Consider the following 21,487-nt stretch of genomic DNA (forward strand, 5'->3'; position numbering starts at 1 on the left):
TGTTTGCCACCGTTGTTCCATCGTTCTTTCCATCGAGAGGCAATGTGTGTGAGCACAAAAACCACCGCTCAACGGGGCGTATGCGCAATATTGGTTCATAAACACATTTTGGCTTGTTACATTTCCAGCCAAAAGCCCAGGCATGCTGTTCATAAAACAAAACTGTAACTTGACCGGAATTTAATTGATTTTGTATTGTGTGCAAAATTACAAAATCTGTTGGAGGCATTTTCAACAAACCCATCAGTAGGCTACTGAATAAATTATCCAAGAAATTTCTGCACATTTTAGCAATAAAGTGAAGCAATTTCAAGTATGCAAGAGGAAACCGCACAAAAACAATTGAAAATGCAGAGATTTATATGACAAGTTCAATTATTTGTTGGAGTACAGAAAGTTGACCAACAACAACCGGCTGGCAACAAAGTTATCACCAGTCAGAAATTTGAGCCAAAAGCATTTTGCTCGAGACCTTAACCGCAGCAAAGCGAAGCCCGTCACAACAAGCTAAAGGACAAAACCGCACGCCGGCGAAGGATCAACGGTCCGAATGGCAGGACAAACAGGAGCAAAACTCAAATTGACTTTCCTGGTAGGAGCTATTAAAAATTGCACATGCCAGTAAAATTGAAGCTGAAACCGAAGTCGATGCCGGAAGGTTTCAATTTCACTTAATAACAAAACCGCAAGAGCCAACAACTGAAGAGAAGAATCAGCAACAAAGCGATGCACAGGATGAACGAGCAGTAAAGGATCCAAGGAGGGATGGGCAATGACCACTGTGTCCAGTTGGGAAAGGCAACAAAGTTGCTGGTGAAGATGGGAATACAAAACGGAAAGATGCAAACCACAGCATGCAGCTGCTATTTCCACTTCTCCACCTCGGCAAATATTCATCTTGCTAGTCCATTTGCACTTTCACTGAAAGTAAAAATAATTTAGTCCAAAAAGGGGATTTCTCAAATTTATTTTATTTTAATTCGTTTAAGAACTTATCTCTGAAAATTGAAGATAGAAATGTAAGTGAGAAAGATCAAATAAAGGAGATTGTTTTTTAATTCGCTTTGCAGAATCTTAAAACCTCAACAAATTATTTATTTTCTAAAGATTTACTCAAAAATACATTTATTACTTTTGTATTTTTGAAATACTGTTCGTACCAGTATTTTTTCCCTAGTGTCCTTTAAAAGGAAACCCTGAGCCAAGTCAGCAAATCAAATGGCATGCAGATGCCGAGTGCGTTTGGGTTGCAAAGAGGATTGGAATAGGGAAGCAAACTGGTTCAGCTGGTTGCCACGTGAATGCCGATAGTTGTCAGGGATTATGACACGAGAATGCCACAAGCAGGACCCATCGACAGGCGGATAGACAGAGACAGCTGGCTGCAGGAGGAGTGGGGCGGATAGTTTGGAAAAACTTTCAAGCAATGAACACATTTGCGCATATTTGCATAAAACTCGCTGCAAGGATGAAAAAGCCGAGGACGAGGAGGTGGCTGGAAAGGTTGTGCAGGGCATGGAGAGGAAATGCCAAAGCATCTCAAACACGGACATTAAAAATGTGTTGCTGTCGACATCACGAAGCCTTGATGCACTCTCCAAAATGCGATTTTCAAATGGAAATCTGCGAGTGAGCAACGGAAATTGCTTATCGGAAATTCAGCCTAAATGACATTTCCCCGATGACGATGATTTTCCGTTGAAAGCCAAAGCTAAAAGGAAGGTAGTCGGCAAGGATTCATTCTATTTTAAATTACATTTACAAAATAATATGATTTAAACAGCCCAAGTCTAGACGGGAAACTTCTTGGTGGCATATGATTTAAACAGCCCAAGTCTAGACGGGAAACTTCTTGGTGGTGAACTTCAAATAAAATGTATTTAATTCTTTATTATATTTAAATCAATCTATCCGAAAATATTAAAAAAATTATCTGAAATTATTGGTTATCTGTTAAATTTTAGAGCATCTGGGATCTTTGAATCGATACGTTTGTGCCATGGGAAATATGCGCCCATAAAACTTGATCAACTTGTGTGAACATGCAGAAAAAGGACGAGGCAGGACGAATCAAAAGTAGGTTGGGTGGTGGAGAGTACCAACGAAGTGGGTGGATGACTTGGTACTTATTGGGAATTGTGGGAGTTCATGCCTGGAGAGAACTCATAAAAACTGCTGACAACAACAAACAAAATTTTAAAAATGTATTCCCAGAATGCTTAAAGCACCGCAGAGTGGTCGTGTGTGCGAGTGTGTCCTTTGCCAACATCTTTATCTCCACACACTCCAACAAACTTCCATTGATAGAGGTCTATGCGGTTCTATAAGCTACGATTATTAAAAATGGAAAATATTTTTCCACCCAGCAAAGGATTTCCTCAGCAAAAGAAACCAGGCAATAGAAAGGAATGAAAGTAGGATTTGGCTTTCATTTTTTACCCTCGTTCGATTGCAGTTTATGTATATGAATGAAGTTGTTGGGCATATCAGTTGGCCAAAACAAAGATAAAAGCGATAGGCCAGCAAAGACTAGATCAAGGATAAGCTGAAGCCACAGACAATTTGCATTGAAATCGGATAGTGGGCCAGAAAGAATACCCCTACCCAGAAAAATACACAATTAAGTTATAAAGACAACGGAAAAAACGGTTAGAGCCAGCTGAAGTTGCTGACTCGGTTAGTGGCTGGAAAAATAAAACTTTTGTCCGGGCCGGAAAAAAGTGCATAACCAAACTTGGCTAAATTGTGGATAAAAATGCATTATTCATTTAGGGGAAAACCAGGGGGAAAGGACCTCCATCTTCTTTCTCTTGTCTCAACCTTCGTTCTCTTTCTGCTTTATCGCTCGCTCTCTTTCCCCGCTTCATCCCAGCCATTAGTCAAAGCGTCAAGCGTAAAATGCTAAACTGAAATTTTGTGTTCAACAAATGTTGACAGCTAACGCGGGCAACTCCTCTCCTTTGGGGACACTGGAGTCCCGGCCCCTACGCCTCCATCCATGCGCCACTTCCTTAAACCTCCCCACCCCTGGACTGGGCAGCTCCATTAGGCGGCGCCTTGACAGCTGCTGGCTTCGTCGGAATCGCTGCGACAAAGTGACGCAAAGTTTAATTGAAATTCTAAAAGGAATTTACACAAAACTCGTGCGGATAAGCAGGAAAGAGCAAGGAGGTGGCGGCGGTAACACCAAAGGACTGACTTCCCGCAACTTCAAATTAGTTTTACATAATATTAGGTATATTGAAAAGAAAAGACAGAACTTTGCTTCACGCACCAGATGGATGACAGTAGAAACAAAAAATTGTACTGCATATTTTCCAAATCCTGCCTAATTCAACTTAATTATGTTACATGAATTGCAAAAAGTATCCAACTAATTAAGAACTTTGGATACTGAATTTTGAAACTAAATTCTATTTAATAACTTGACTTGTCACATAAAATGAAAACATAATCCCTAGGTAAACACATATAAACAAAATATTACGGAATATTTTTAAAAACCATAAGCCCCTCTTGTTTAAAATAGAATTCCAGGAATAAAAACTTTCAAGTTTGGTAACTCAATGATTCTTAATGCTCCTCTCAAGCTGCAACATAAAAATTACGCCAAACAAGAAAGGAAAGCTAACTTCGGGCGGAGCCGAAGTTGATATACCCTTGCAGTTCAGTCTCAGTCCACTAGGTGGCGCTACGCATCCTATATTATTAGATATATAGAAGATCGTATATAGTCGGCCGATCCTTATGAAATTTGGCAAATCAGATTATTTTGTCCAAAATAGAATCTGTACCAAGTCCCATCTTTGTAACTTAAAAAACACCAAAGTTATGCCAATTCCGATCGTTCTATGACAGCTATAGGATATAGTCGGCCGATCCTAATGAAATTTTGTACATAAGATATTTTGGTCAAATATAACATGTGTGGAAAGTCCCAATCCTCTAACTTAAAAAACACCAAAGTTATGGCATTTCCGATCAATCAGTTATATGGCAGCTATAGGATATAGTCGACCGATCCCGGCCGTTCCGACTTATGTACTGCCTGCAACAGAAAGAAGGATGTGTGCAAAATTTCAACTCGATAGCTTTAAAACTGAGAGACTAGTTTGCGTAGAAACAGACAGACAGACAGACAGACAGACAGACAGACAGCAGACAGACAGACAGACGGACAGACGGACAGACGGACAGACGGACATGCTCATATCGACTCAGGAGGTGATCCTGATCAAGAATATATATACTTTATAGGGTCGGAGATGTCTCCTTCACTGCGTTGCACACTTTTGACCAAAATTATAATACCCTCTGCAAGGGTATAAAAATCATCTCGACTTTCCTTTGATTCTTCAATATTTTTTCTTGGTTGGCTTCTTGGTTGGTTAAGTTTCAGGTCGAAAGCCACTTGAAGAATGAAGAATGAATTTTCCATTTGGCCTTATGAAAATTAAATGAAGCCAAAGCCCTAAACTCAGAACCTACAATTCAAGTGCCGAATGAAGAGGGAGAATGGGTGGTTACTAAGGGTGCTAAAGTCAAGTGCCGCAAACGTTTTGGTTTAGGGAGTTAAGTGGGCGTGCCTCTCATATGGAGCAAGCTGTTCATAATTTGTGTCCCCGCCCCTCATGGGAAAGAGCACAGAAAACAGAGGGAAAATATTTCAAATGTTTTTCGTTGTTTACTCGCCGCTGGCCTCGACTCCTTTAGCCATTCGGCAGACCTCCTTTTTTTCCTTTGAACTCTATTACAAGCGACCTTCTTCCGGGGCGAACTTAAAGATACTCGAATTGAAGCCGACAAATTTAATGTCGAGATAAGGAATTTATAAGTGACATCCACACACATACGCATCCCGGCGAAATTCGAGTTACCAGGCAATGTAAAAGGAAGCATAGAACATCTTCTGGTAACATGAAACTTTCCTCTCATTTTTTTTCTCTTCGTTTTTTAGGTAGAGGTTTAGAATCACAGCTGGCAGTTGAAAATAACACTTATCGCCCGAAAGGCGAGGGCGGCAAGTGGGAAGTTTTGTGGGGCGGAGGCCTCCATAAAAGTGGGCTTATAGATATGCGATCTTTGCTTTTTATTGGCTTTCTTGGCTGTAAGAAAGAGGTAGGAAATGAGGGTAAAAGCTCGCCTGTCGTTTGTAGTTTTCTCATTCAACTTAATCCTTTCTTATTGAAAACCAAAACGGAGCAAAAAGAGTCCGGACTCCACCACCCTCTAAAGATAAATCTTTATGTGTCTGAATCGCAGCGAGTATGTGTGTGTGCTTGTGGATATTCCTTAGCTGGCACGTGCGGCTGGAAAGCAGTTTACAGTTTCTTGTGGGGCTCGTTAGACGGCCAAGAAAATGCCTGGCAACGCTTCAGACCAATTCGCAGTCTGGCAAATTTATGACTTGATTACAATACGCATACGCCCTCGTGGCCGGGGACAAAGACTTGGGAAATTAAGGAGAAAAGCGAGCCACCATGTTGTGTGTGCGTGTGCCAGTTGGTCTAAAGCAAATGGCAAATAATGTAATAATATGACAGAAGAAAAGAAGCCCGATAATGCACAAAAAACAACAAAATCTGATGGAGAAAAAGAGAAAAAAGAAAACTGTAAGTTGGCCAAGAGCGGGAAAAAGGAAGGAACGAGGGCGTGGCTGTGTAAATTGCGGTGACAACAATTCAATTTAACGCCCCACTGAGCCCTGACAGCAGTGGATTCTGGCCTTTGTTTTCGCTCCTCTGGTGCAGTGCACGCCTTTTTGTGCTGTTTTCTATTAAATTTAAATTAAATTTAACTCAATTGATTACATTTCCTTTTGACTGGAGCTGACACAAGCGCTGGCTTAAATCAATTGGATGGCCTGTTTAAAACAGCTGAAAAATAAACTTCATAACATAATAATGTACGAGGTCCAGTCCAAGGCTGCCGTCCATTTTTAATAAGACAGTCGAATGTGATTGATTGATTGATGGTTTTCTGGATTGAGGATTCTGTCACTTCTGAAGCTAAGAAACTGAGAAAAAAAATTTTGGTCTTCTCAAATAAAGCAATTTTTCATTCAATCAAATTACAATTCAATTGCCTTCAACGGCATGTGCTGCTGTGATCCAATTTTTTAAATGAACTTTACTCGAATATCCGTGCAAAAAAATGGAAAAGAAAAGCCACACACTCTCACGTCAACACACATAGAAGCTAAATCTAATAATCAGCCTTCCACCTAACGAATGTGAAAATGTTGTTGGTGGCAAGGAGTACAGAAAATGGGGGGAAAATGACATGGGGAAAATTTGGGTAGCGGTGACATTTGAATTTTTGGCCATTTTAGCGCAAATTTCTCCATTTTTTTGTGCTTTTTGTTTCTTGTGCAAACCCAACTCATGATTGTTTGGCTTGGTTCGGTTCGGTTCGGTTCGGTGGGACTTTCCTTCGTTCGGTTCTTTAGGTTTTTGTGCGCTTTTCCCAGAAAATAACGTGACATGCATAAATAATTGACTTTTCACAAAATGCGCCATGGCAGCAGCAACAAAACAAACAAACAACACAGCAGGCAAATAACAACAATACACAGAAGAAACGGAAATGAAATATGGCGGAATGGTAAAAATGGCGAACTAGTGAATGCCAAAATGGCGGCGGGCATATTGTACTTGAAGGCAGGAGCGAGCAAGACAAAGAGCGAGAGGGCGCATTCGAAATGCCATCAAATATTTATTTACAATACGAAAGCAGCTGCCTGCCACATGACTAAGGAAAGCCGAAAAAAATGGAAAAGGAAGCAAACGAAATTATAAAGAACGGCGCAGCAGGATCAAAATTATATAATTTGAAATCTGCCCATGGGCAATATCCCACAGATTGTTTACGGACCGTTTAAAGGGCCATCCACAAGCCAAATATTGTTTCTGACTGACAATTAATCAACCAAATGGACCTGTTATTGTAGGCATCTATATAAGCAAGTATCGGCATAGAAGGTACACAATGGCTACCGAGTATATTCTACATTTAAATGGACAAATCAATTTGCTAAAATGAAAGCCAAACAATGTCAAAACATTGGGAAACAAAGGGCCACGAAAGTGAAAAAGGAATTCCTACGGACTGCGAAGTGAACTCCAACTAAAAGCATAAATATTTATACAGAATCTATTCTACACAAATAAACCGCTCGACCAATTGTTGGCTAAGCTTTTACAACATTGTTCAGTTTCCAGCGAAAGCCAGTTATCCGGGTATAATCGACAAGGGATATATGAATATAATATTTAATACTCTTAAAAATCGAATAAGGAAATTACATATAAGTCACATAATAGTAAGATATTTAACGTATATTTTTATTGTAAAGCACTTTCTATAATCCATATATTACAACGGGCATTCAGCCAGTCGGTCACATGTGTATAGTGAACCTTTTTGCTACAATTTGTCGCAAAGTTGTAATATTTTTTGAAACTTTTTTTGCAGCTTCTGGTTTTTATGGCCAATTTATAAAGTCAGCTTCGCTGGGCAAGTGGGCGAGCAAATACTTTTATTCTTTTGTGCAATAATAATTTATAAGGCATTTTCACGAAACTGTTGCTGCTGTGGGCTCACATGGTGGGCTGGGGGAGTCACTTCGAACGGTCAATTTGATGGCAGGCATTCAGAATTATTAATGGCCTAGCTGTGTGCCCGTCTGTTAGGCCTCGAACAGCCCTTTCAGAACTTAAGTAAATTCAATTTTGGCTAAAATGTTTTCAATGTAACTGTATGGCTCGAGTCCTGTAATTGCATATGTGGCATGGTGACATATGCCAAAAATGTGGCTGCAACTCAGCCAGGAAACGAGCAGCGACGAGACACGAAACTAACATTTTTGGGGGACATTTTGTGCAGTCGACTGTGCCAGAACTTGAAACGTCTGTGTGTTGTCCTTTATGTTCGTCTTGATGCCCATTGTTGTTGTGTCTGTTGTTGCTGTTGTGTGTACTTTATGACTTGTAGTCACTCGAGATGTCCTGCTATCCTTAGGAACCCGCACCCACACCCACCTCCTTCATTTTATAGCATTTCAAAAGTTTTTGCAGTGAGATTGCAAGCAAACATTTTCAACATTGTATTGTGTTTGTTGTTGTGGCTGCTTTTTTTTGTTGTTTTCTAGTTGTTTTTGCTTTTTGCTGCTATTTGGGTTTTTAGCATGTGACGCCATTCGTGGCACAATCTGCCGCAGCCCCATTTTAAAACCCGAGCTTTTCCCCTGAGCAGCAGCTATCCACATTGAAAGCAAAAGCAGTAGCAAGAACCCAAAAACCCAATAGCACTTTTTCCCCCACGCCGCCAGACGAAATGAAACTAAAAAGGATCTAGAATTCTTGTCCCAAGCAACCACACTCACACCCATCTTAGCCCTTCAATCCGACGTATTCGAAAGTCCATCTCCGTGTGTACGTTAGTTTTCAAGAGCTCAACAGGCATTGTTGCTGTTGTTCCCAATGCTTTTGGTTCTATTGTTCCAAGAATATACATTACAAAATTCTATTCTTATACGGATTTGGGTTTATAATCTGTTTTCTTAAAATTAAATTGAACAGATTTGAAGAGAGATTGTTTTTTGGAAAGCATAGCAGATTTGGTCTTCACTCAGGCACTTAAAAGCAAAAAGAACATTGAAAAAATAAAACTTCTTCTAGGAAATTAAACAGGTCTCTCAATCTTAGAGTAAACCTTTTTTCACTTTGCTATTTCCCTTTTTCACTTGGACAGGAGCTGGAGAACTTCCAACTCTTTCCATTAAACTCCACCTTTTTCGCCTAGTTTTTCTCGGCCTGGGAAAAGGAAATTTTTTGCCTTCGCTTCACCGCTTTGTTTACGACCAAATCCAAAACAATGGCATTTTTGCACATGAGCGCATTTAAGCCAAGTTCTGCTGTTGTCGTCGATGCCTGTGTTGTTGTTTGTGCTTCCACACTTAAACTAAACTTTTCAGCTGTGCTCTCTCCGTGCGAGCAAAGGTCTTCCTGGTCCGACTTGGGCTGCATATTTAATCCTTTCATCCTGCCACCCTCCGGCAAGAAGTGAATTATTACGACCATCTTTCCGGTTCAAGCCGTAGGATATTAGGAGGGGCAGATCCAGGATAGGGGGATAGAGTAGTTCACTCTTTGGGAATTGCAATTGCCCGAATCATTCGACTCATTGGCTTGCCATTTCTTTATTTTTCTCTTTTTTGCTGATTGCTTTTCCTTGCACTTTTCCCCAACTCATCTTTGTTTGCCATTCGCATTAGTAATACAAATTGCCCAGAAAAAGTTCAACAAACTGCATTAAAAATGGAGCGAATACCGTGCGCTTCATGGAAGCAAGTTGAATTTGTTGGAATACATCCAGCTCCCTATCGATTAAATGTTTGAACTTGCCTTCGACTCTTAATTTGAAAACTTTGAACAAGTATCCCTGGATACAGAAAATTTAATAAAAAATGAAAAAATTTTAAACATTAAAGAAATATTTTATAAATTTTGCAATAAACTGCAATTATTTTGCACCTCCATAGAGTTGATTGAGTTGCTGGGCAGTGCTTTCGCAATATAAATTCCATAAATTCAATTTAATGGAAATGCATTAAAAAGCCAGCATGAAAATATGTACGGAATAAAACCAACTTACCATCAATATTAATTGCCGGAACCGCAACGCACTTTTGGTCCGAAGTTGGTTCCGATTGGTTTGGTCCGATTCGTTATGGTTGAAGCTGAAAAAAAAGAGAAAGAAACCAGAATGGAAATATAAATAAATTGATTTATGTCGGCAACAAGAAATCGATGAATCAAATGCACTGTTAAGCAATAAACCCAAAAAGCCAAACCAATAATAAATGTCCTGGCTGATGGGCTCTTTTCGATACAGCCTTAATGATGATTACCGAAGCACTAATTCATAGGCGCAGATAAAGGGAGATGTAGTATGTTATGAACTTTGATCAAAATATTATAAATATAATCCTTAAAACCTTTTTATTTTAATTGCTAAAGCCTCTTAAAGACTCTGGCTACTACATCTCCTGTTTTCTCAAAGTATAAACCAAGACTATTATTTGTCAAGACCATTTTGTTTGTTTATTGACTTTATCGAGTGTCAAAAATAGCGTCATAATCAGCAAGGCCAACAAAAACATAAACAGAAAGTGAGCAAATATAAGCTTGATATATTTTGTAGACGAAGAGTGAAAGGGAAAGAAATAAGCAATTTCAGGCACTTTATCAAAAAAAATGGAAGAGTAGCCAGAAGACATTATGAAATCAACAAAATAGCTGGCACCACGAGCTGGTAAGGGAGAAAAAGTTTGGCCCAAGCGGCGGGGGAGCAGTATACTTATGTCATATTATTGACGATGATGGCAAATGAAGCAAACTTTTGGAGGTGGAAAGGGGCAGGCGTTGAGAGGCAGGCGGGTCCCTCCTGCTTGTCGGCAATTTCATCAGCTTAAACTGATGGCTGTTGAAAAATGTGCTTCCTTTTTTCACTTTGGCAGTGCTTTTTTTCTCTATATTTGAAAATACATAAAATGGCGCTTGACATTTGACAGGAGAAAAGGCAAATAAGTAAGACACTTAAAACAAACTTTGATTGCAACCTTTAAAGTTTAATTTTTAAAAGCTTTTAATCTTCATATTTAATATCCTTAATATTAAGATATATTTTTAAAGAATTATATGTTAAACAATTACACATTTAGTAAATTTTTTTTTGAGTGCTTTGCCAAAGTGTTTCGTGTTTGTTAAAGCGAAAGCCAGTAGTCAGAGGCAGCTGCTGACATTTCACAATGTGTGGCACCTCAGCCTTATGCAAATGACATTCCCCGCCTTTGAGCGCTCCATTTTTGATGAGACCTCAGTGCGGCCTGCTGAAAATCAAATAGCAAATCGAAATCAAGTGCCGCAGCTGGCCTGCCACCGTCAAGCCGCAAACTGTCGACCATATCAAAGCACAAACGCCCCACAATCATTGTCAGAATATTAGCACCACAGTGGCTTGCCACATTCGAGAAACCATCCTCATCCTCGACCACACCTCAAGTGGCAAAGTTCTCTCCCGAAGAAACTTTCCACACGCCCGAACAATTTGCTTCGACTCAGAGACAAATCTTTGGGTCGAAGTGGTCCTCTGCATAACAAATATGGCTTGTAATTTAATTAATCGCCCACCAAGGTACGGAAGTTTGATCCATAGCTAGGAGTATGCCTAAGCTATGGGATTACTGCAAAAACTTGGTCGTGTCTTTAATTTAATATTATTCAAAATAAACAACTTTTATTATACCCCTTTTGTTTAGATTTACCAATTATAAAACTTAAAACTCAAAATTGTGATAAAACAAACTAAAAGATACAGATAGCTATCGATTTTAAGCCATCTTCCCGGTCTTTGGGAATATCAATTAAATAGAAAACTCAAACACAACGAAAACTGGCGAGGCAGGGCCAAAAATCTATTAGGAAGTCAACCAAAAAGTTTTCCCAACTCCGGCACGCACTTTTGATTAATTTTAAGACAATAATCATAAAGGAGGTTCGGTCTACGGAATCTATTCGTATATCCGGTTTTCTCTCTCTCTGTCTAACGTGTATCTCCTGGCTCGCTCGCACTCTCTTTAATGCCATTACGTGCCTGCCAGCATTTCTATAGCATACTTATCCGGGGTCTCCCGTTCATAGAAAACCTAGACACGTTCCTGCCTCTATCTCGCCCTCTTTGTCTCTCTCACCTTGCTGGTCCGTCTTTCTCTATTTTCCGGGTTAGTTAATTTCGACGCCTTGCAGGCGGGAACTTTAAGTCGATGGAAAACTTAATCAAAGTTCTTCACGGTCCCCGTACTTCCTGCTCCTTATGCTGCCGGTGCTGCTGCTGCTGGAAAGTTTCTCTTTCGGTCCAATTTGGTTGTGGCCTAATAAGTTTCGGGCACGCAACACTCCGGCCAATGGCTTCGTTAGCTCCTTGGAGCATTCCTTTCCCCACCTCGATTTCCACCTGGCCGAACGGCTTGCGTGTTTGAATGTTATTTATAGTATGCTAAGCTCACCGGTTGCCTTCTACCTTTGGCCACGTCTGCTGCTCCTCGGGCTTGCCGGAAGCCTTAAACTTGACCAAGGAGTCGAGTCTAAGAAGATCGCAAAAAAATGGCACTACTCAGTGTTCTTACAGTGAAAAAAATTCTTGTTTTTAGGTAATATGGATTTATTTCAGTAGGAGCTCTTTTGGAACTAGACCATTGAGAAAAGCTGTCTTTTAATCTTCTTTTGATTAATTTTTAAATGATTTGCTAACCCTATTCTCAGTGCCCTTAAGCTTTATCCTATTAATTCACCTGACCCTTATCCAGGCCCCTCCAATGAGCGTTGCCTTTGTGGCGTTTAACTTTTAATTGGATTTCGGTTTTTGGCTTATTTAATGGCCAAATGAGTTCAACATTGGCTGCTCTAGTTGTTGTTTTGGTCGCACATTTTTGTAACTGCCTGTCTGGGCAAAATATTAGCGCATAATTTTAACAATTACTTCCACTGGCTGACCACTGCGAAACACCCACTTCACAGCCCCCATTCGGCTGCTTACTAATTAGCATATTTAATTAGAGTTCCAGCGTTTCATTTTGTATTCCAGGGAATAATTACCATGAAGTTGAATGAGCTTGAAATCTCCCTGGCAGCATGGCTAGTTTACGGAAAAGTTGGAAATTGAACTACACTTTCGAAATGGAAATTTCCGCTTTATATTGGTTTATTTCTGAGAATATTTAAAGGTCAAAGAATTCCCTACCTTCATAAATTCCGAAGAATAATTTCCATATTAGGTTTATTGAAATGGATTTAAGGGAAACCGGAAAAGAGCAAAATGGGAAAGGAAGGTAGCATAGCACATCTAGGAACCGAAAAAAAATCGAGAAATTCCTCACTCAGCTTAACCAAAAATTTCTTAACAAGCGAAATACCAAATGCCACCCAGTGCCATGCCCCCGGAAAATCCGAATCTAACCTCTCGTCACCCCCCCACACATTCCAGCCCGCACCATCCATGTAAACACATTCAGCGCCATCAACAATTTATCACAGCAAACTGAACGAAATCTCATTTGCAAAAGAAGCTGATGGAGTGGGGGAAAAAGTTTACTGATGTTTTTCCGAGGGACGGAGGTTTTTCCTCTAGTGCTTGTCAAACTGTTTTCTATAAGTGGCGGGGAAGGGGGAAAAGGAAAAGCCGAAATGAAAAAATAAAACATGACCAGACGGAAGCTGCGACAAAGCAAATTTATGCTTTCGGGGCAACACACAAAAGCCAGGAGGAGAGAAAAAAAAGCGAAAGGAAATGCGTGCAAAAGGGTTCTGCCGGGTAGTCTGCAAAGTTGAGGGAAATAAATAAGGAAATAATGCTTAACTTTCGCCGCCATAGCAAGGGGCAATCAAATTCTACAAGCTGTGCCTAGGGAGAGTTTTCCATCTCCCGGATTTTCCCCTTTGCCTCATTTATCAAAATCAGCAAAGGAAATAAAGAAATATGAGCGCCGAGTCGGGCAATTTACAATGCTGATCCCGATATGATTGCCGAGCGGCAAGAAATAGAAAAAGTACGTCTGAGCTAAGGTCCTTGCTGCTGTGCCATTGTCCTCTGGCATTGAAAAATGAAAAATTTTCGCAACCAGTCAGACTCTGGGTGGATGCAACCACTTGCTTGCTATTAGAGGAATGTGTCACCTTGCACCACCCTCAACCCCTACTTTGGGTAGCCCCACAACTCTTGGCCCCGTCCTGCCATCCCTTTTGGCGACTGGCGAAATTGTTGCAGGAAAATTTACGCAAACATTCGGCTGTAGCAATCTGAACACTTTACGGCTAGTGCCCGGGTGACTCAACTTTGTCTGGGGAGGTGTGGTTGTGCATGTTGATTCTTTGTCTCAGTCTGGTTAATGGTGCACGAGGACTTTAAACTTTTTTATTGTCATCTGAAAAGTTTCTCTCGACTCTTCGTTTATGCGTTGTGCGAAGTCGCAATTTTATTCGAGAATTATACAACTCGAAGAGTAAATTGGTTAAGATAAGAGGCAGAATGTGTTTAATTTTAAATTTCATAACAAGAGGTGTGCTTTAAAAAGCCAACATCTTAATTCATAGAAGCCTTTCACTAGCTTCATATTACCCTTTTTAAAGACATCCTTTCACAAAGATCCATAGCTGCTGTAGAGCGTAAAGGATACTCCTTAATAATGCCTGCCAGGTCTCTATATCCTAGCTCATTGCAGCAATGATAAATTTTGCATTTTCGAGCCGGGTATGCATTTTTTTTTGTGATAGCGTGCTCTTCTTTGTTGTCTGGAACTTGGCATTAAGTTCTTGGCAGCACAGATTGAGAGCCCTGGCAGGGAATGGCTAGGAGGGGAAACAGAGATGCTCTGGGTAGCATGTAAATAAGTTGCAACACATCCAGACTTCGATGCTGCAGGGATTTCGTCTTCAAAGTTAACGAGCAGGTCAGATCCTTCGTCACACATAATTTATGGCCATTTAAATGGCGGCTTAGAGGAGCCGGAAAACATTTGACTAAGCCCCAGCTCAAATTTGTTTGGAAATCTTTGCCGGGCAATTTGGCGAAAGCGATTTCTCTATCTGCCATTTCCATTCGCACCTGGCCAGTTGGCTTAAAACAAACGAAACGCTTTCTATTTCTCACTTCATTAGCATTTTGTCCTGTCACGTGCCAAAAAAAGTCTGTTCCATCTCCTGGTCCCACATGGCACATCCGCTTCCTGCCATTAGGCCAGGCCTCTAAATCAAATGGCTGGCAACCCTTTTCTTGGGTCGAGACATTCTATTAGTTGGCCATTTTCACGCCCCGAGCTGGGCCCTCAGCAAATGAACCTTTAAACTGGACCCCGGAAAGGTGACCCCTCACATATCGACACCTTGAAATATATACACGCACACACACCTTTCACCCCCTGCCCCTCTCACACCCACAGCTGTTACGCAGGACACACCCCCGCAGGACTCACCCTTCCCCGGTACTTCGACATGCCTCCTGACTAGGCAAACGCATTCAAACATCAATAAATTAAGGTACAAATGTAATTTCGTGTCCTGACAACGCCGGGCGGAAAAATTCAAGAAATAATGTAAAAAAATAAGGCAAGGACAAAGTCGACTTCCAAATGCTTTAAAAACCCATATACTATTTTAAAAAATGGTGTATAAATTAAAAGATTTACACAAGACTAAGAAAAAGCCTATTAAATAAGGAAAATCGTATTAAATTTTAATAAAGTTTAATACTTAAAATCCTACTATACCCTGAATAAACACAACAATGTTTATAAACCAAATAAAAAATCAAAACATAATTATTAGTAAAGTGAAAGGACAACTGAGAAGAGCATGACAACAGGGGAAATAAAATAACAGAAGAGTAGAAAAATAAATAAATATATATTTCCTGGCCGTTTTTTTTTCCAGACCATAGATTACCCCTGAAAATGAAATGAAACTTCTGCCCCTCCGACCGGGTCACGTCTTAATGTCCTACTCCACCTATCGATACTACCGTCCCTGTTTTCTCACCCAGTCACCCACCACCCATCCAACGTGTCAGTTTCAGCCTGGGGCCATATTTTAGCCATTTTATAACACGAATTCCTCATACGAGCAGCAGACCGACCTTTCTAGCCAAACAAATTGCAACTCAGTGCCGAGAGTTAAGAAGCGAATGTTTATAATGTGTGTTTTCAGCCACTGAACCGATGGGGGGGAGGCCTTTCAATCTGCCATTTGGTTACCTTTACACCTCATCGTCATCTGCCCATCATCATCATCGTCGGCATCAGGGCTGGACACTGAGTCGTTGGGGAGTTGTCGCACATTAGGGGAAGGTGTCGCTGCCATGGGGAAAATCTCCGCAGGTGGATGAAAGGCAGGGTGTTTCGGATTGGAGCCCCATCGAAACGGCAGCTGGAGAATGAGTGCCAAGTAATTCGAATTGAAGCACTCGCATGACAACTCACAGACCCTTCGAAAGCCTCTGCTTTTTATGCCCTATCCATTACCCCAGACTTTCGCACTCTTTCGCCCCTTCAGCAGAGTGAAATTAATGGGTCGGAAAGTGTTGAGATTAATCATGGCCGTCGTACTGGTCGCGGAAGTAGCTGTGTCCCCATTTATGTCCTGAAAAAACTGCCCCTCCCCGTAATGCCCCCAGATGCAGTGGCTCATTAAGATCCGACGCAATCTGGGCGACTTTATCATGCAACCGAAAACTTAAAGCCCAAGCAAATGAGGCACTGGCCCTGCAACCAAATGGAAATCGGGAACATAAACCGGCAGAAGGGCTTTTAATGTGAAAGTAGGCAGACTGAGCACCTGGAAAAAGGAACTTTAAGTATACTTCGAGTCCTAGAAAACTCAATGTTTTATTTTATGCATTTTAAATACTCTACCCACAGAAAAAGTGTATAATTATGAAAGCAATTTAGTTGAGGTATTATTTTTAATTACTTACTGAAGTAATTTTAGTAATCTAATTTTAATTTTTTGTATTTTTTATTTAAGAGTATTCAAAAAATAAAGAAAAACTCCACATGGGTCAGAATGAGGGTAGAACCTGAAAAAGAGACAGACAAACAGACCAACCAACTCGGCATAGAAACATAAATTAAGCAGAAATCTAAGGCAATGTGGGCTGGCTAGGTTGCGGGGCGAATTTGAAGGAGCCACAGGAGCTGGACTCGAGCAGAAATTTGAAAAACTTCCGTGCGGGCCAGAGGACGGAAATGTGGATGGACTGGAACACAAAAATGTTTTAGGCAACTTCCAACACGGCCACTCCGGCAATCTGAGCCAGAAAAGTCAGGGGAGTAGGCAAATGGAACTGCCAGTGGAGAGAGAAAGGTGGCAAAGTAAGCAGAGATAAAGAAATACTTTTCCCCCGACTTCGTCATGAGGCAGAGCCAGAACATCGTTGTGATATGCGGGAGGGGAGTAGAGTAAATATCCCACAGCTTGAAAGGCGGTGCAGTGGCGGGGAAACCTCCAAACCACACCAAGTGACACAAATAGATAGACATATCTATGGGTAGAGAAATTAAGAGATAATAGTAGGGACTGTAATTAGGTTGAAGCCGGTGTTTTTGAATATTTAAAAGGCCCTAAAGAGAGATATTTACGTTTTCTATTCTCGATAATATTATTTGTTTTTTTAATGCCAAGAAAAACACAGAAAAACTATTTTGTGCAGACAACTTGACTCAAGCTTTTAACAATTTGTAATCGACTTATCTGAAATCTGACATCCGACATCGTCTGACATCAGAAGCCCCAAAATCGGAGCCGAAAAACCGGAGGTCATTTCCAAGCCATTTTTCAATATTTTCTTTTGGAAAGAGCTCCTCGCCTGCCTCCATATCTGGGCACTGCATGTGTCTCCCTCGTTTGTCACTCGAATCAAGAGTGCAAAATGATAAATATCCAGGGGCAGGGAAAGGAGTTGGCCGGGCAGGATACAGGACACTCCAACTACGACTACAGCCGAAACTCCGACGACCCTAGATCTTCTCCAACCACTCGACCGTCTTTTCTCATTTGCACTCGAGGCGATTCAAGTGACACACTGGCTCCACTTGGCCGCCCACTTTCGGTGGGGTTTTTGTGTTTTATGGCCGGGCCACTTGAAGTGATATTTCCTCAATTGATAGGCATAAAGCCGCAGGGGCACAGGAGCTCAAGTCACCCAGTGGCATGGGGATGAGTCAATTCCGGAGGATACTGGCAGATGCCTCAATGCGGTTATCAACAAAGATTTCGAAACTGCTTTAGAGTCCCTACCTTGACATCTCCACCCACTACCCACTCGTCTCAATGGACCCCGGCTAAACACGTACCTTTCAGCGTCTGTCAGACATAAATGAAGGCAAGGCAGCAGCCCGAGCTACATCCGGAATAAAAATGGACAGGCTGAGATGCGATTGTGGTAGCTGAATCGATAAAATGGAAAACTGTTCTGCTACTCCACTGTCAGGCGTTCTATTTATTGGCGAAATGACGTGCTTGCTGCTGATCTCTGAAAAGTTTTGACACTTGAGCGAAAGTATCTCAACTATCTCATCCAGAACAGTAATGGAAAATATTATCACTGCAACTCGATTATAGTGCCATTCATTCATCTTACTTAGCACTCCATATATATGCATAATTCTTAAAATAATTATATATTGATTATATACACTATTCAATAGTTCTACCTCCATAAAGTAGAGTTGCGGATTCCCTTGATGTTCTTCCGCCCGTTACTCTTATCGATTTTCGGTTTAGTTTGGTTTCGGTTTGTTTGGCTACGAGCCCTCTCTAAAAATTTCCCTCTGTGCGAGTGTTTGGAGAATAAAGTTTTTTTTATCAGGTTTTTGGGTTTGTCGGGGGAGTTGCACCAAAATAGAGATAGAGCAGAGGAAACCGAAGACAGAACTGTCAAACAATGCCACGGCGAATGGCGTTAGAATAACATTGGGAAATGCAGTTGGGACTTGGGGAGTGGCCAGGAGCGGCGGTCTGTGGACTGGATGGGGGAAACACTAACAGCGACAGTTCAAGTTGAAGTGCCTGAAGAATACACAATTGTAATTTTCGTAAATCTCAACGAGAACGGCACACGACTAACTGGAAATACGAGATGAACTCGAGGAAACTATGTACTTGGAGATATTCTCTTTCTCCGCCCACCAACTTCACTTTAGATTGTCGCCTTGCCCCCTTGAGGCAGAAGAATCTCGAGTTAGTTTCTGGCCTTTATTCATTTTAATGACGGAAATTTTTATTTGGTCAAGTGAAACTGAAGTTCACTTCATCAGCCCTAGATAAGAGCTGGGTTTTAAGACTCAAAACAATGAAATTTGTGTAAGATGTTTAATAACAAACTCCTTTCTTGGTCATAATTACTAAGATTTATTGCAGAAGGAAAAAAAAAGGAATCTTTTGGGTAAACTATTAAGAGAATATGTCAAGAACTCATAACAAAATTGTATTGGTTTGACACCTCAACGAAATTCTCTCCAAAACAAAATTAACACATTCTTCGAGAGTTGCAGTTTTTGTTTCAGATCAGACTGAAGACGATTGCGAGACAGTAGCAGGTAGTCGAATAATTTATGGCAATTATTGTGACACGGACAATGATGAGAGGTCGTTCCAGACCCATCCTCCCTAAGCCTCAGATAATAATCTTGAAGAGTCCTGTACAGGATACAGACTTGAGCACTTTCGATTAACGAAGCGCACAACAACCAAAGCAAACGAATTGCGAAAAGGCTATTATAGCCATAAAGGATCAGGACAGGCTACCTGACTGAGTCAGAATTTAAAGAAAAGGTAACCCGTAGAGGGACAGCAAACAAGGACAGCAGGTGTGCCCGACCAAAGGAAATCAGTTGAAACAGCGGACACAAAGCCAGAGGCAGAAACAGAATCAGAAACACGAAGAAAAATTAAGGCAATTGTTTAATAAATTATTTATTTTTTAGAACAATTTATTTTATTTTTTGCCAAGAAGAAACTGTAAAGGGGCCAGAATTTTATAAAAAAAATATTTTGAGGAAACCTTTGATGGAACTATTTTGTTCAGTGTCCAGATCCAACAACCCTAAAGCCCTGCTCAGACTTTTGCACCTGCCGCTGCTCAAATCAAAGGAGACAACCTATAGCAGATCGCAGGTAACTTGATCGCGATCGTCGACATCTGGTGTTGTTGTTGGCCTTTTGCCGAATTTTTTGGGGGCCGAAGGGAATGGAACCCATTTCGCGAACCAGTCGCTAACAAAACCAGTTTCGTTTAACGTGACCGAGGGTAACCCAAATTTTTTGGCGGATCCCGTTGGCCATATAATTTTCGGTATTAGCTTTGTTCAAATTAATGGCCAGTCATCCAGACAGTCGTCCAGTTTCATCTGCGCTTAAAAGCAGCTGTTAGATTTTGGACAGGAAGATGAAACTTGTTTCCTGGATATTTTTCGGCATTTATGCCAACTACACTAACCAACAGAGTTCACGAAAGTTGATATAACTTTCTGTCATTCATTTAATTACAATTAAGCTTAATAAGGAAAATAAATTAAATTTGAAGAGTTGAATCCTATCACATATGTTGATGATTTTTCCCAATTAATTACCCTTATCACCAACTGGAATATATATTTTTTTCCAATAAAGAGCAACAAATTATGTAAGAGTAGTTGCAATAAAGGAAGGGCCATTAAACACCGACAATTAAGCATTCCGCAATTGGCTTCATCGATTAAAGGATGTCTGGGCTTAATGTGATTGCATTTTTAATGGCAATTTGTGCTGAAAATCTCAAGAACTTCTGCCACATTAACAGCAATACACGCTTTTAATTTTATATTAATTAAACTTTTTACAAGAAGCGTCCGGAATTCCGGGGAATGCATCCGCGGTCCCCGAGGCTTAATCGATTTATGATTTCTTGTCCGGATACCACGCAGATATTATACGCAGAACTCCCTCTAATGGATATTATCGATTCGAGTGTATTTTTACTTTTATCAGGCAATTATTAAATCAATAGCGAATACCTGGCCACGCGGCTTGAGTTGGTTATTACCATAAAAGCATGCCTTGAACTTGATGGTGGGGTGTGGTTGACCCAAAGGGTTGTTTCTAGAGTGGTTGTTCGGCCATAGTTTGATTGGAATGGATTGAGGTTGCTTTGAGTTGGATACAAGCATGTACTTGAATGTGGGCCACTGGGGGTGACCCATATAAACGCAAAACAGTAAAGGGAATTAAGTTGTTTAGCGCCGCTTACAGGGAGATCAGGTCAAATAGCCGACAGTAATTAGGTTTCAATTATCACGGGCTTGAGTGCCTCCTATTTCGAGCCATTCTTCTCCTCATCTACATAGAGACAAATGTCACCTCTCCGAGTCCCTTTTTAGGCAATAGAACAAAATCCCTCGAATAAATTATGCTCCATTTAATAATCCGGGGTTCCGACACTCAAAATAAAAGTTAAGACAGTGTGCAGGACGAACTTGGAGGTAGCAATTCGTTGGCGTTTATAATGCTCGTCTGTCAACAGGAAAGTAGATGATGTTAAGGATGATGATGAGAATGGGGATGGGAGCCCAATGATGATGACTCGACGCAAGTGGCTTCGTTGATGAGCCGGCGAGCGATGCGAAAATAAAAGTCACACAAAAGTCACGCAACTCTCATTTGAGGACATCAATGCGCCCGAAAGGATCTCTGGGCAGGTTGCGAGAAGCCCCGGCCGATAAGTCCAAAGCCAAATGGCATGTTTTTCCTTCTCTGGCTTACAGCCATATGTGACGTGACTGGCTTTACTCGCTTGTTTTTCCCAGGCATTTCCATCCGCGACCAATCTGCACTGTCGTTTTATTTTTTGCACTTTAAGCTTTAAGCAAGTAATTTGCATAAAATGCGCGCGACACAAGGAG

General features: G+C 40.9%; 1 protein-coding gene across 3 annotated transcripts in view; it reads right to left on the reverse strand.

Annotated features, from left to right (window-relative positions):
* The window catches only part of LOC6499540 (protein tincar), a 57,400-nt gene that overhangs the window by 27,328 nt on the left and 8,585 nt on the right, over positions 1-21,487 (reverse strand). For all 3 annotated transcript variants that reach the window (XM_032452814.2, XM_014910641.3, XM_032452821.2), the window contains exon 3: positions 9,655-9,739. The gene's annotated coding sequence lies outside the window, so the exon portion shown is untranslated. The remainder of the gene's footprint in view (positions 1-9,654; positions 9,740-21,487) is intronic.

This window comes from Drosophila ananassae, chromosome 2L, assembly GCF_017639315.1.
Source record: "Drosophila ananassae strain 14024-0371.13 chromosome 2L, ASM1763931v2, whole genome shotgun sequence".
NCBI classification, from domain to species: Eukaryota; Metazoa; Arthropoda; class Insecta; order Diptera; family Drosophilidae; genus Drosophila; species Drosophila ananassae.